The sequence below is a fragment of the Protomyctophum bolini genome (genome assembly GCF_963924005.1).
Source record: "Protomyctophum bolini genome assembly, chromosome: 4".
Taxonomy (NCBI): Eukaryota; Metazoa; Chordata; class Actinopteri; order Myctophiformes; family Myctophidae; genus Protomyctophum; species Protomyctophum bolini.
In genome coordinates, this window is record NC_137865.1 from 7140587 (window position 1) to 7153831 (window position 13245).

Here is a 13245-nt window from a genome sequence, read left to right on the forward strand (position 1 = left end):
TGCACCAATACTGAAAGCAACCTTTCCCAGCTCAGGGTTGGCAAAAGGAGCCAGAAAATGTGACTAGTTTTCTGATGTAGCATGGCTGAAATATCGGATGGCAATTTTCCAATCAGGGCTTCATATATGAAAAGGTGCCAATGATTATGGTGTCTTTCAGTCAGAGGAGACCAGCCCCCATGATTTATTATACAAGGACAAGGTACAGTGATGAGTACAGTAGCTGTAACCATGGCAGTAATAAACCTCAGGGCTGAGTGGTAAACTGTGTCTAGAGGCTTGAGTGTGGTGGCAGCTGCGGTAAATGATGTCCCCATAGTCCAGTACAGATAAAAATGTGGCCTCAATAATCCTTTTCCTACAGAGCATAGGGAAACTAGCCAATGATTCTCCATTCATTTTCTCCATATAGGCTTTTCAAAAAGTATTTATATAAAGACAGTTACGCCGCGGACAAAGCCAACTCGGATCGTGACAAATCATGACAATAATTACAATGTTTTGGGCCGATCAAATAATTAGTAAGAAGAAAAACAAAACATAGTGTTGTATCCTGCCTTCATTTTCTTCTTTGAAATTATTTGATCGGCACAAAATATTGTGTTTGTTGTCATGATTTGTCACGATCCGAGTTGGCTTTGTCCGCGGCGTAACAGTCTTTATATAAATACTTTTTTAAAAGCCTATGGAGAATATGAATGGAGAATCATTTCCTGGGCCACTCGTCGTTCTGAAAGGGGGCGGGACTGCGATGCTCTATTGGGATGAATATTCGGCAAACAAAGTAATTTGAGGGAAAAAAGAGATGTAACCAATAGACTCTTGGGGGATTTTCAGGCCACTTTTCCACCAGGGTTGAACCGGTTCTGTGCTTTTTTATCACCTCATTTCTAAGAATGTTAATTCCTGCTGAAAATGAATTGGTCAGAACCCTAACAGTTTGTTGGCAACTGGAACCAAAAACATACTTTTTTCTTGCCCTGAACTGCATGGGAACCAAAGCCTGTCGGAACGGATTTTGGATATTTGCAGTTCTTACATAAATTATATAATATTGTAGATAATATGAGGTTACCCATGAGAACCTTTCAAACAAGGGGAAGGGTTAATTAGGAACAGGTGCAGCTTATTTTCTCCAACTCCAGCCGATATGGAGCTGTGTGATATAGAGCATGACCAAAACAGCAGCTTTCAAAAACACATTAAAATCCTCTGGTTCCCCCGTCCCCCCCATAAGGGTTCCTGTTATGAGGGGTGTTTTGTATTTAAGAAGGTACATGTCGGGTGGTGGTGTGCTGATGCGTTGCATGCCTCCAGACACAGTCCCCAGTCTGACACAGACAACAGATGGAAGTGTTTTTGCTTCTGAAGCAGCACCTGTGTTGTTTTGTTATTTCCCCTCGTTGGTCTGGGCCTCTCTCCCATAGCTCTGCTGTCTAATCTAGGGCCATGGTTTTCAAAGTGAGGGCCGCCATGGGGCTAGCTCTGCATGGTCCAGCACTGCCAGGCACACTGCATGCCATTCTCCTTTTGTAAAATCAAATATTAAAGATAAATAAGATAATAATGGAGGCCTACAGCCTTGAACACTGATCTGGCATAAACATATTTAATTTTCTGCCCATGAAGTGTAAGAGAAGGCAGGGTCCCGATAGGCTTCCCAGACAAAACTGCCTTTGTTTCCGTGATATGCAAAATGGTTTTGTTTGTTTTTACTAATCTGCACACCAGTATTGCTTCTCCCAATTGCATGTTTACTTCCATTTGCATTCTCCCAATTTGCATGTTTGGAGCCACCAGGCTGTTTATCAGCTTTTCTCGCAAATAAATTGAATCCTGTGGTGCCATTTCTTCTTACGCCTTGGATGGTAATTGGATGATTTGAGGAAAAATCCACCTGTTGGTGGCGCTATAACAGGCCAATGTGAAAAGGGCCAATCCTGTAAACTTTGAAAGCCAATGTCAATTAGGATGGAATATGAAATATCGGACAGATCCGGCTTGAACACATGACTATAGAGACAGAGTAATATAGAACACACACACACACACACACACACACACACACACACACACACACACACACACACACACACACACACACACACAAAAACGATACTATAAAAACTGGTCAAACATTAACCAAATTGTCAAATATAAAAATCAAGCAAAGCTGTTGAAAGCTGTTCTGAGCTAAATCGGCTATTTTGACAATACTTGTGTGGAATTCAGTCAGTCAACTCACGATTATATTTAACCAATATTTATTATAGAATCAGAATACAAGTGTGCATATAATATATTATGCATATATATACTGCAATTTTCTCCCTGCTCGGCACAATTAAACACAAAGAGCAGGGAGATAGATACACAAGAACAACCCCCCATGGGGAACAGAAATAACAGAGCTCACCCGTGGTGCTGGGGTGGCGGTGGGAGCAAACGGTGCATAACAACATCCAGGAACCATATGCAGATCGAGCTCGCATGGTTTCTTCAACGGATTCCATTGGTTTACTGAGGTTATGGTTTAGGTATAGTTCTACTGAGGTTAAGGTTATGGGTTAGGTTTAGGTATAGTTTTACTGAGGTCAGGGAGCTTAGATACCCCGCCCAAATGCATGGTCAGCTGACTGCCACATCAGTGAATGACGTGTGGGTCTTGCGAACACTGTATACGCCCACGTAGTAATGCAGCATATTAACCCCTTAAATACATTAATGTCCCTTGAGCATAGCATGAACCTGCTCAAGTATTATGTGACTGAACTAACTCTGCAAGCTACGTCACAGTGGAGGGTCCCCAGGGTCTAGCCAGGCAATATTTGAGAGTCCCTCATGGCATGTACAATTAAGTTTGGTAAACCCAGAACTAGGGAAAGAGGATCTCTTGTTTCATAATGAGTTATTAATGACTCATTTCACTTTTGAGTGATAAGCAGAATACAGATCTGACTCATGGATGATACATTATATAATATATTGAGATTATGCCCACGGACACATGAGGTGGGCAGGCATCCTCTCCACTGTGGTCTGGCAGTCTAACACTGAGTCAGTCCAGGGAGGGAAATGCAGGTGTCTGCCATGCCAAAGCACTTTGTAACTTTTTGTTTGGAAAGGTGCTATATAAATAAAATTCATTCATTCATTCATTCATGCTGACGGGAGGGTTGGAGGAGAGGAGAGACAAGCACTTCAAGTACGTTTTTTTTAAAGCACCTTAAAAAAACCCACTTAGTTTACTTACTGAGGTGAGAGGAGATAGACGAGGACGGTTGAGAAGAGAAGTGTATAACCTTGTTTAAATGAAATATAATGACTCACTGTGCAAACACTCAGCGTACAGTCACTCATTGATTATGATTGTGTGACAGCTGCGTCAAGCTGCATCTTCAATTGAGCATGCGTTCTTAACATAACATCAAATAGGCTTACGCCAAGAGAAGAGAAGAGAAGAGAGGAGAGTAGAGAAGCGGGAGAGGAGATATAGGAGAGGAGAGGAGAGGAGAGTTCTGACAGAAGACTGTATGAACATTGAACACTTTGGTCTCTGCATGATTGGATAATGAAAGGCCTGGCCATGCGAGCTGTAATTGAGGTGACATTGGACAGAGATTGTTTGATTCTCTGCATAGTGTGTTGGAATGGATGGAGGGGAAGGTTTCAGATGTCTGCTCTCATGATACTGATGAATATACAGTATACTAAAGGAGCCTGTCAGAAGAAGGCAGACAGGCTGGAACGATGATTTATTGGGATAGCTTTCTCTTTCCATCATATTTACACTAGCAAACATGGTCTGAGGTCAGCATGTCTGGGCTTTGACTCTGATTGGCTGAGCTCTGTGGTTGGACTAAGGAAGTCCATGATTGGTCAGTGCATGTGTCTTCCTTGAAACCACATTAACCCTGCATGGCATGTAACATTCAGTATAACATAGCAGATCTGCAAGTGCAACGTGGTTTGTGAGCTTGTATATCCTTTGTAAAAGAGATTTGGGTTAGAGCAGTGGTTCTCAAAGTGGGGTTAGTTAGGGAAAGTTAGCAAAATGTGTGACAAATAAAATGCTTACTACTAGCTTTCTTCACAAATGTATTCACACAGGTGTCTACCATCACCTCTGAATTTGTTCCAAGCCAACTCCTTTGGGAAACTTTGCTGACAGTTTTGGGGTACAACGACCTACAGTACTGTATATGCAGGCAAATTTGACAATTCCATTCAGTTTGAAGTAGCCTGTGCTTTTTCATGATTCTGAATCCATTGCAAGCATTTGTTTTGCACGGAGATCACTCCTTGGGCTAAAAATGGCCACAGCCACTTTTCCAGATGTGATGACCTCATCACATGGTCATCACATTTGTGATGATGGCTACAGTATGGCCGCTTTTAGCCCAAGGAGTGTCACTGGTATAGGCACTGGCAGGCATCTGAACTGTCCACAGCCTCGTATAGGCAGGCCTCTAACTGTCCACAGCCTGGTATAGGCAGGCCTCTGAACTGTCCACAGCCTGGTATAGGCAGGCCTCTGAACTGTCCACAGCCTGGTATAGGCAGGCCTCTGAACGGTCCGCAGCCTGGTATAGGCAGGCCTCTGAACTGTCCACAGCCTGGTATAGGCAGGCCTCTGAACTGTCCACAGCCCTCCTCTGAGACACAGATGAAATTGGTACCATCTATAATGAGCATGAGTGAGGAGGACCAATTATATGAAGATGAAATTGGGTGAAGCGGTCCTTTAAACAAACATATACATTATACAGTTATAAACAGAGTTGCATTTGATGTGGACAAACACATTATTTCAGGATAAAGTGAGGCCCAACCAACATCCTACTGTAGATGACAGCTGACGACAAAGGATGACTAACATGCTCAGAGTCTATAGTGATTAGTGACTATAGCTTATCCGTTATTATGACATATTGGGGACATGAGATATACCCCCCACTCAGATCTGAATTAATGTTTCAGTTGGAAAAGCTAAACAATACATGCTATTTTTGTCCAAACGTATACGGTATAAGTATGTCGCATAACACGTGTTAGCCGCCACTAACATTTTAATACTATTCTACACACAATTCTTGACAACACGGTGCGTCATACCACCATACATTCAGTACACTTGAAAATCACATACATGTATGGTGTAATGACATGATTATGTACGGCATACAGTATAATACAAAGCCTGCAGCAATGTCATTTTGAAATGTAATGGGAGCTTATTGTTAGATTATTGCTTTCCACCCCGCCACCCCCATCCTGTGTCAGTGTTGCTCATCACTAATACTATGGGGGCATATCATGAATACATATTATGTATTCATGATATGCCCCATTTCTGAATACATAATGAAAACATTATTCCCTGTCAGACAATACACCTGTATGGCTGACTCACAACCGCATATGCAGAGAGGCCACTGTGCAAATTTGCATATACACTCCATGTACCATGACAAAAAATAATAATCTTTTTCTGAAAGCATTTTTTTTATCTTGCCAATTACTTGAACAAAACATTGACAGCAGACATGAAAAACAAGCAGATCATATTTATCCTGCATGTCATGTCGTCTCTGTCGGGTGGACAGTACACCTCACTCCTGTTACTTTTCAGGATTCAAATGCCAAAAGCATCAAAAGTAGAGTAGACACAAGAAGTTACAATATGGAAATACCGGTATGAAGTTTCTGCCCGAAAGCAATGACATAAGTTATGGAGTTTCGGACAAAGAACAGCCCAAGCGCAGAACACACTCTGTAGAGGATGGTTATTGGGAGTTGAGGAGTGCTCATGGTGGATGAATGGTGTGCATGGGGGCAGGATGGAATATAGCAGGCAGGCCGAGTGGCAGCCAAGCAGACTGTATAAGCAGGCAAACCGTATGCAAGCAAAGACTGACTGTACACTCCGACACTCAAACACTGGATTTTCAACCCATCTTCATATTATAATCCTGCACTCATTTCTATCTACTCACTCTGTGTTTCAGAAGAGGTGATGATGTCACTGATAGGCGGACGTGTCTACTCCTATGAGAGTATAGAACAACAAGTTGTAGTTTAATAGTTAATCACTGAAGAGAAAATATATTTCCAAACTTTCCAAACTTCCAACAATTGATTTTTTTTCAAAAACTGCTATTTTCAAAAGACTACACTGTGGAGGTTTGAATGATATGATATAGTACTTTGTCAGTTCTCATGCAGAACACATTTGACATAGCACAAAACAATATTACATTACATGAAGACAAGAGCAATGTCCACCGCCAAGATTACCCCATGGCTACTACAACTCCTGATTAAGCCTCAAAGTCGACTGGTGGACAAAGGACCTCTTTAGTCTGACCTTATTGTATGCTGGGACAACATATCTCCTTCCTGAAGGTAAAGCAACCTATATTTTCTGTACAACACATGGCTAGTATTAGAGTTGATATTCATTGCTAACCTTAGGATGCCTGTTATCATACGTGGATGTATAAAGTTTCTGAAGTGGTTGTCCAACAGTCTTTGAACAAATTTTCAGTTGTTGCAGCAGTTGTGACTTTAGGCAGATAAATATGACTGGGATACAGAAACACATGTATCTGCATATAGGACTGGCGACTGGGATACAGAAACATGTATATGGGGGAGGTTCTTAAGACCATTAAAACCAGGGGAAAAAAAGTGTAATTTTAGCTATATAAGTAAGCAAGATATGTTTTTTTCCCTGAATACTTATAGGATTTAGAACATTGGTTTAGAATTTGAACAGTAGTTCTCAAAAATAGCAGATACTGTAGGTCTACAAGGTCACAGTGCGTTACAGTATTCCAATTTCCGATGGTGATTCTATTACAGTACACTAACTCACTGTACCGTAGCACACTGTACCGTACCGCACCGCAGGGGTCTGCAAGAGTTTTCACATGAAGTGCCATCTTTTACTTTCCGTGATAGTCAGTGTGCCATATGTAATTATAACACCATATCTAAATTAAATATTCCCAACTGATTGCGATTGTCCATAGGATAAACATAACAACCGTAGAATATTGAAATATAATATCATAGGATGCAATGTTAATGGACAATTCTGTTCAGGATGTAAAAGTTCAAACATGTCTTTCTGTCTCACACTTATGCCAGTGATCATCACCCTCCCCTGTGCCAATGTTGGCACCCGTGCCTAAAGGTTCTAAGGTTGCCTCCCCCTGCTGCAGCGTACTGTACCATACTGTAAAGTATATGCCCTCATGGCTGTGCGTCTGTTGTAGCTACATGATTAAAAGTGAAACATGCAATTATTTATTGTCCATTATTGCACATAGTCAAAATGCAATATTAGGCGTAGCTGCCATTCCTTAATTTTAGACACACACACACACACACACACACACACACACACACACACACACACACACACACACACACACACACACACACACACACACACACACACACACACACACACACACACACACTTAACCAGTAAGACGCCTGAGGGCGAGAAACGACCTCGCCCTAAAGGGTGTGTGCACTACTGCATTGGCCAGGTCAGATCAACATATGGAATGTCAGCACTACCGACTGTGCCACCGTGCCAATAACATTGTAACTTGTATAACGTATAACTTGTATTGTAAGTATATGTACCCAAGGGTCTAAGGTACAATCCTAACTCTAGACCAGGTTTGATCCCTGGCACATGCAGCCAACTCAGTGTATGAGTAGCACGGCTTGATTTGTCCAACAGCTCCAGTGTAAAATCATACATACAGAATAAAAAAGAGCATGATGAACATGTCAAAATACATTACATCATAGAAAGTAGTAAAAAAAAGGCAATAGCTATAAGTTAAAGGCATGAGTTAAAAGTACCAAAACACCAAAAAAGCAAAGCAAATAAGTTAACTGACCAACCCCCTCCCTCCTCGACGCCCCCATTGATTCATTGTATAGTCTAATGGCCCTTGGGATAAAGGAGTTCTTAAGTCTATATATGTGCTGAAATGTCTGGGATAAAAACCGGTTTGCTCTTCTGAGAATAAAGTGCACTGTGCAGTGGGTAACTAACGTCGTCCAGGATGGCATAGTGTCTTGGCCAGAGTCCTCTTCTCTGCCCTCACCGCCACAGAGTCAGGCTTGGTCCCTGTCACCTCGCCTGCTCGCTTAATCAGTCTGTCTAGTCTGGCTGTGTCCCTCTGTCTGGCATTCCCTCGCCAACACACCATATCGTGTGGCAAGTATACCGAGAGCTGCTGTTGGCAGCACTTCATGCAGGATTGTGTCCATGTTTACTCCGTTCCGTTCATCTGTGTGTTCTGCCCAGGTGTGTTCTGACTGTTAATTTGCACGTTTTCCTCTGTTCTCGGAAACAACAGACCTTATTGAACTGTGGACTCTACCTCAAAGTCCTGTAAAAAGTACTTTTGAGTCTGTCTGCGTTTCTGCAAAAAACAATTATTAACAGGGGGTGTGCTAAAGATCACAGGCGTGAGGCCTTTTCTAAACCTGTTGCACAAAGTCATCACTTGCTTTCGAAGTCATATCAGTCCAACTTGTCATATAGAAAGCAGATTTTCTAAATGTTAACATTTCAAAAACAAACAAATATAGCAGATCTACAAGCTTATACGCAACACGTGAGCTTGCAGCTTGTTATAGACTTCATTCCACTACCAATCTGTAGTTAATGTTTGGTAGAGAGAGCTATACAGCCTGAAGGTGCGTAAAAACAGTTCTCTATAAATCCACACAGTCGGCATTCGCTTAGCATTATTTTGAGAAATCATAGCAAGACACAAACCAATGAGCTGTTGCTGCCCACTGCTCCCATCCATTAGAATGGGTTAAGTGATTTTGACAATTCTCCCACAGAGATCAATATAACCTACCATCATTTGCTGTCCATTAGATCAGCCATGCCCGCACTCACCTCTTCACAACCTTTTTAATAAAAAAAAATTGTCAGGTGTGCGAGTGAGCGGGAACCCGGGGACCCAAAAGCAAGACAAAACCAGAGGCAGAGCGCAGCTGGACAACTTGTCCAGAGACCTGCAGTCCAAAAGGGCAGGCAAAGATCCAGTATCCAATATACAAATAAACAGAATGATCAGAGTCCAGGCCACAGGCTTTGTCTGCCAACACCCAACCTGGAGGCAGCTCAGAGAAAACCCAGGCAGGGGGCCAAAAGCCAAAATATATCACTGCCGCCGGGCAGAATGATCTTATCTCCATATTAAAACCCAATAGCTTGAAATGTGACACAAAGCTGTCTGTTTTGAGCTCGTAAAATCGGCTACTTTTGCTATATTTTTGAATTTTAATCCTGAAAAGTAACAGTTTGACATACGAGTAGTGTTAATAATATATTAGGCCTACCTATTGCTAGATACTTAAAAATAATATATATATTTTTTAATATAATACACATTTTTAATTGATCTTGCCCCCCTATAATAGGGCTTTCCCATGATATCTTTGTGAAATTTCATGTTGAAATATTAAAGAGGACTACCTCAAATTGCCATGCGATGCTGTACTTCAACATATTTTGATGATAATTTTCTGTTGCATCAGCTTAAGTGTGCAGTAATTTGAATCATAAATAATGTGGCCTGATGGCTTACATTGTAACTTATTAGTTTTAACCTAAATTGATGTACTAGGGTACAACCCTAACCCTAAACCAGGTTTGAGTGTGTATGAGTGTGTATGAGTAGCACGGTTTGGGTGCAGCAAGTCGTGCGGTAAGTACTGGGAGCTGATGGTAGGTGTTGTATACCACGCCAGCGTAGGAAGGGTTGCGTTGGGGTGGCAGTGGCTCCCTCAGGCTGACAGTGACACGGTGGACAGTATGTTCACAACAAGCTGCCGTGTGTCACTCACCAACGTAAACACGCTTTGACAAGCCCTGCAGCCCTGCACGCCTGGACCTTTTGCAAGCCCTCACTCCTCAAGTCACAATGCTCCATGTATAGCCTATATTAAGCCATGGTGTCGAGTGTCGGAACAGCAGATCTACAAGCGCTTGCAGATCTGCTGTTTTCGACGTACGACAACGTGATAAAGTAGCCTATAAATTGAGCCCAAAGCTTCCGTCACACCCAATGTGTCAGTGGATACAATTCATTTTCAATGAGAACATACATGGGGTATCACCAACGAGCCTGGTTGACTATACTATACAACCACTAGCCGACACTGTGGCAGCTGTCAAACTAGTCAAGGATTTCTTAAAATTATAATGTTAATCGTTATTAGAATTCTTCCACGGCAGAAATGCAGATGTGGACCAGAAACAATGTTCTCTTGTTCTTCTCTTCGTGTTCTCTTATGATGGGTTAATGTAAAGTACATTTCCTGTTCAACTCTAAAGGACTATAAGACAACTCAAGATTTCCAACTCAATCCAACTTTTTATTTTCCAACTTTGTTTCTTTTGAACTGTTTTGAAGCAAATGTTTTTTTAAACAAATTTATTTTAAGCAATTCAATGTCTAATTTAAATTACTTTAACACTAATTTATTAGTCATTTTAAGCAAATTAACCATTTTAATTAAACATTTCAAATTAACCATTTAAATGGAATAAAGAATGAAAAAATAGCAGACCATTGATCTTGTAGATCAGCTCTTTTTCAACTATAGGCATTTTAAAACTTTAACGTGGTGAATCATTAGTTGTCCACATTTTTGGTAGTCTTTTAAATTCTTCAAGTAGTGTGAACCAACAAACACAAATTTTAAAAAGCTGCAATGTGTTCCTCAACCAATTTAAATGGTAGCATGGTTAAAACATTAAGCATTTCAAACATGCGGGTAAATAAACATTAACAGACCATGCATTGGCGTCTTTGGGTTGAACTCCTAAAAGAAGTTGGCGCTTCTATAGTACTCTTCTCTCTCTGGTTTCTGTTTGTTTGAATGGCCTTAATATAAACCTCTTCAGGTGCTCCTAACGAGCAGCGGCCATTTTGCTGTTGCACTCTGGGAAGTGTAGGGTTTGGAGATGCCAAGGAAAAGCTCCACTACTGAGTTTTGACTCAACAGTTAATTGTTGTGCGTGCCTTCAGTGTGGGATCTAACTGCAGACATGACTCCTTAAACCGGGCTGCTCTAACACTATCGGTTTGTCTTGTCCCGTTTACATGATTTATAACTATAATGCTTTACTGGTTGTATCTGAGATGCTTTTGATGAGAAATGTTTATACTGTTATTGGATGAAAAAACGATGATATCTCCACAATCAGTCGACTTGATTACATTATGTTAGGAGTCGACAACTATTAAACGTCAGTAGTCGTGAATGCCTTAGGTCGGTCTAGAACATACTGTACGGTGTGGTGGTGTCTGCGTGCGTGCGTGTGCATGCGTGCGTGCGTGTGTGTGTGCGCGCATTAACAGTACAGCACCGTGGTGGGGGTCTCACGTAGGTGTCCCGTTACATTTTTTCCGTTCCCAGTGTTGTTTATAGCAGACTCCTCACTCTTTATGTGCACTTGCAGTTTTACTTGGGCAACTCGAAAGCAAAAACATGCCCCAACATTTTATTTGCCTGCCATAGTGTCAACCCATTTACCCCAGGATTGCTGCATGTTTTTTGTGAGGGTACCTACCCCAGGGGACACGGGGAGAACATGCAAACTCCACACAGAAAGGCCCTTTCGCCAACCCCTCCTTCGGGTATGGCCCTGGGCACTGATGACGCGGAGGAGGAAACACGCCGCCAGCACCCACAGCGCCCCGAGCGGGAATCGAACCCAGGACCTTCTAGCTGTGAGGCGACAGCACTACCAACTGTGCCACCGTGCCCCTACTGGAGATTTTGTATTCTTATATATATGCCGCCTGCTGCTTCAGGTGACATTTTTACATGTGCAATAAATCCACAGTAATACTTAAGAGGTGAATGTGTCAGTGCAGCTGTCATCGGCTCAATAGACAATCGCTATAGCGTATATCCTCCTATATTTATATGCTAATGTGTCATATGCTTTTTGGAATGATTATCATAAGCCATTGCTTATATGAAAGTGTCAAGATTTCCTCCTCCAACTTCTTTCTTTTGTCTCTCATTTAAAAAATGGAGAGGCTGCAGCTGCTCTGTGTTCTTGATCATCAGGATAGCTTGATGCCAAACCCTGTGAGCTTCTGACTAAGTGTTGAATCCTCGCTCACGCTTTGGACTTGTAAAATGATAATTTCAAGTTATCTGTGACCAGAGTGTTCCTGCACAAAGCCACATGTCTGAATATGAATATGAATATGTGCTCACAGCGACGGAGCAATGTGCACGACGAGGCGACGCGGGAACACCCTCAATGAAATTAGGGCACTTTGCTCGAAAAATGTAAAAAAAAAAAAAGGAATTTGCTTGATGACTCGGTGGCGAAGCATAAATATCCCAGCTGTCTCTTCCAGGCAAACATGTCCTTATAATTTAGAAGAAAATAAATAAACATTGTTCATTATGACGTGGTGCACACTGCACGTTTTACTGTGTATAGAGGAGATGGTAAATGGTGCTTCTTATATCGTCAATGTAAGGAAGAAAGTAAGAAACCTGGCTCTAATCTCCATATTCTATATATTATATCTCCATAATCTCCAAAATCTCCATATTTCTCTCATAAATGAATGCCCTACTACTTGATCACACTACAGCGTCACACAAAGGCATGAAAAGCAACACATCCACAAGCTTGAAATGCGGCACCAAGCAATGAGTTTTGAGCTTGTAGATCTGTTGCTATTTTTTGAGTGGTGCAACCACTCCCTTACGGAGCTATGTGTGTGGGTGACTGCCTGGCTGGGTGCCTGGGTGGGTATGAGCATGAAAATAGCATGGTTGTTTTTCACCACCTGTGCGCAACCTAACACACACACACAAACACACACGCACGTATTAACTGTATATATGATGATTTTGGGTGTGCCAGTACAGTACAGTACAGTACAGTACAGTACAGTGACAGTACAGTACAGTACAGTAAAGGGTGCAGTGAGTAGAGAGACCCCCACACAGTAACTCTGTCATTTCTTAACTGTTTCGGACATGGGGCGGCTCGCTGGAACCGGGCCGGCACCCTGGGCATGGGGTCTGGATGTTCCGGGGATCCCCCCCCCCCCCGGGGACCCCCACACGGTAACTGTCATTTCTCTACAGTTTCTGACGTGGTGGCGGCTCGCCGGAACCGGGCCGGCACCCTGGGTGCGTTCCTGTGGGTCCCCCCCC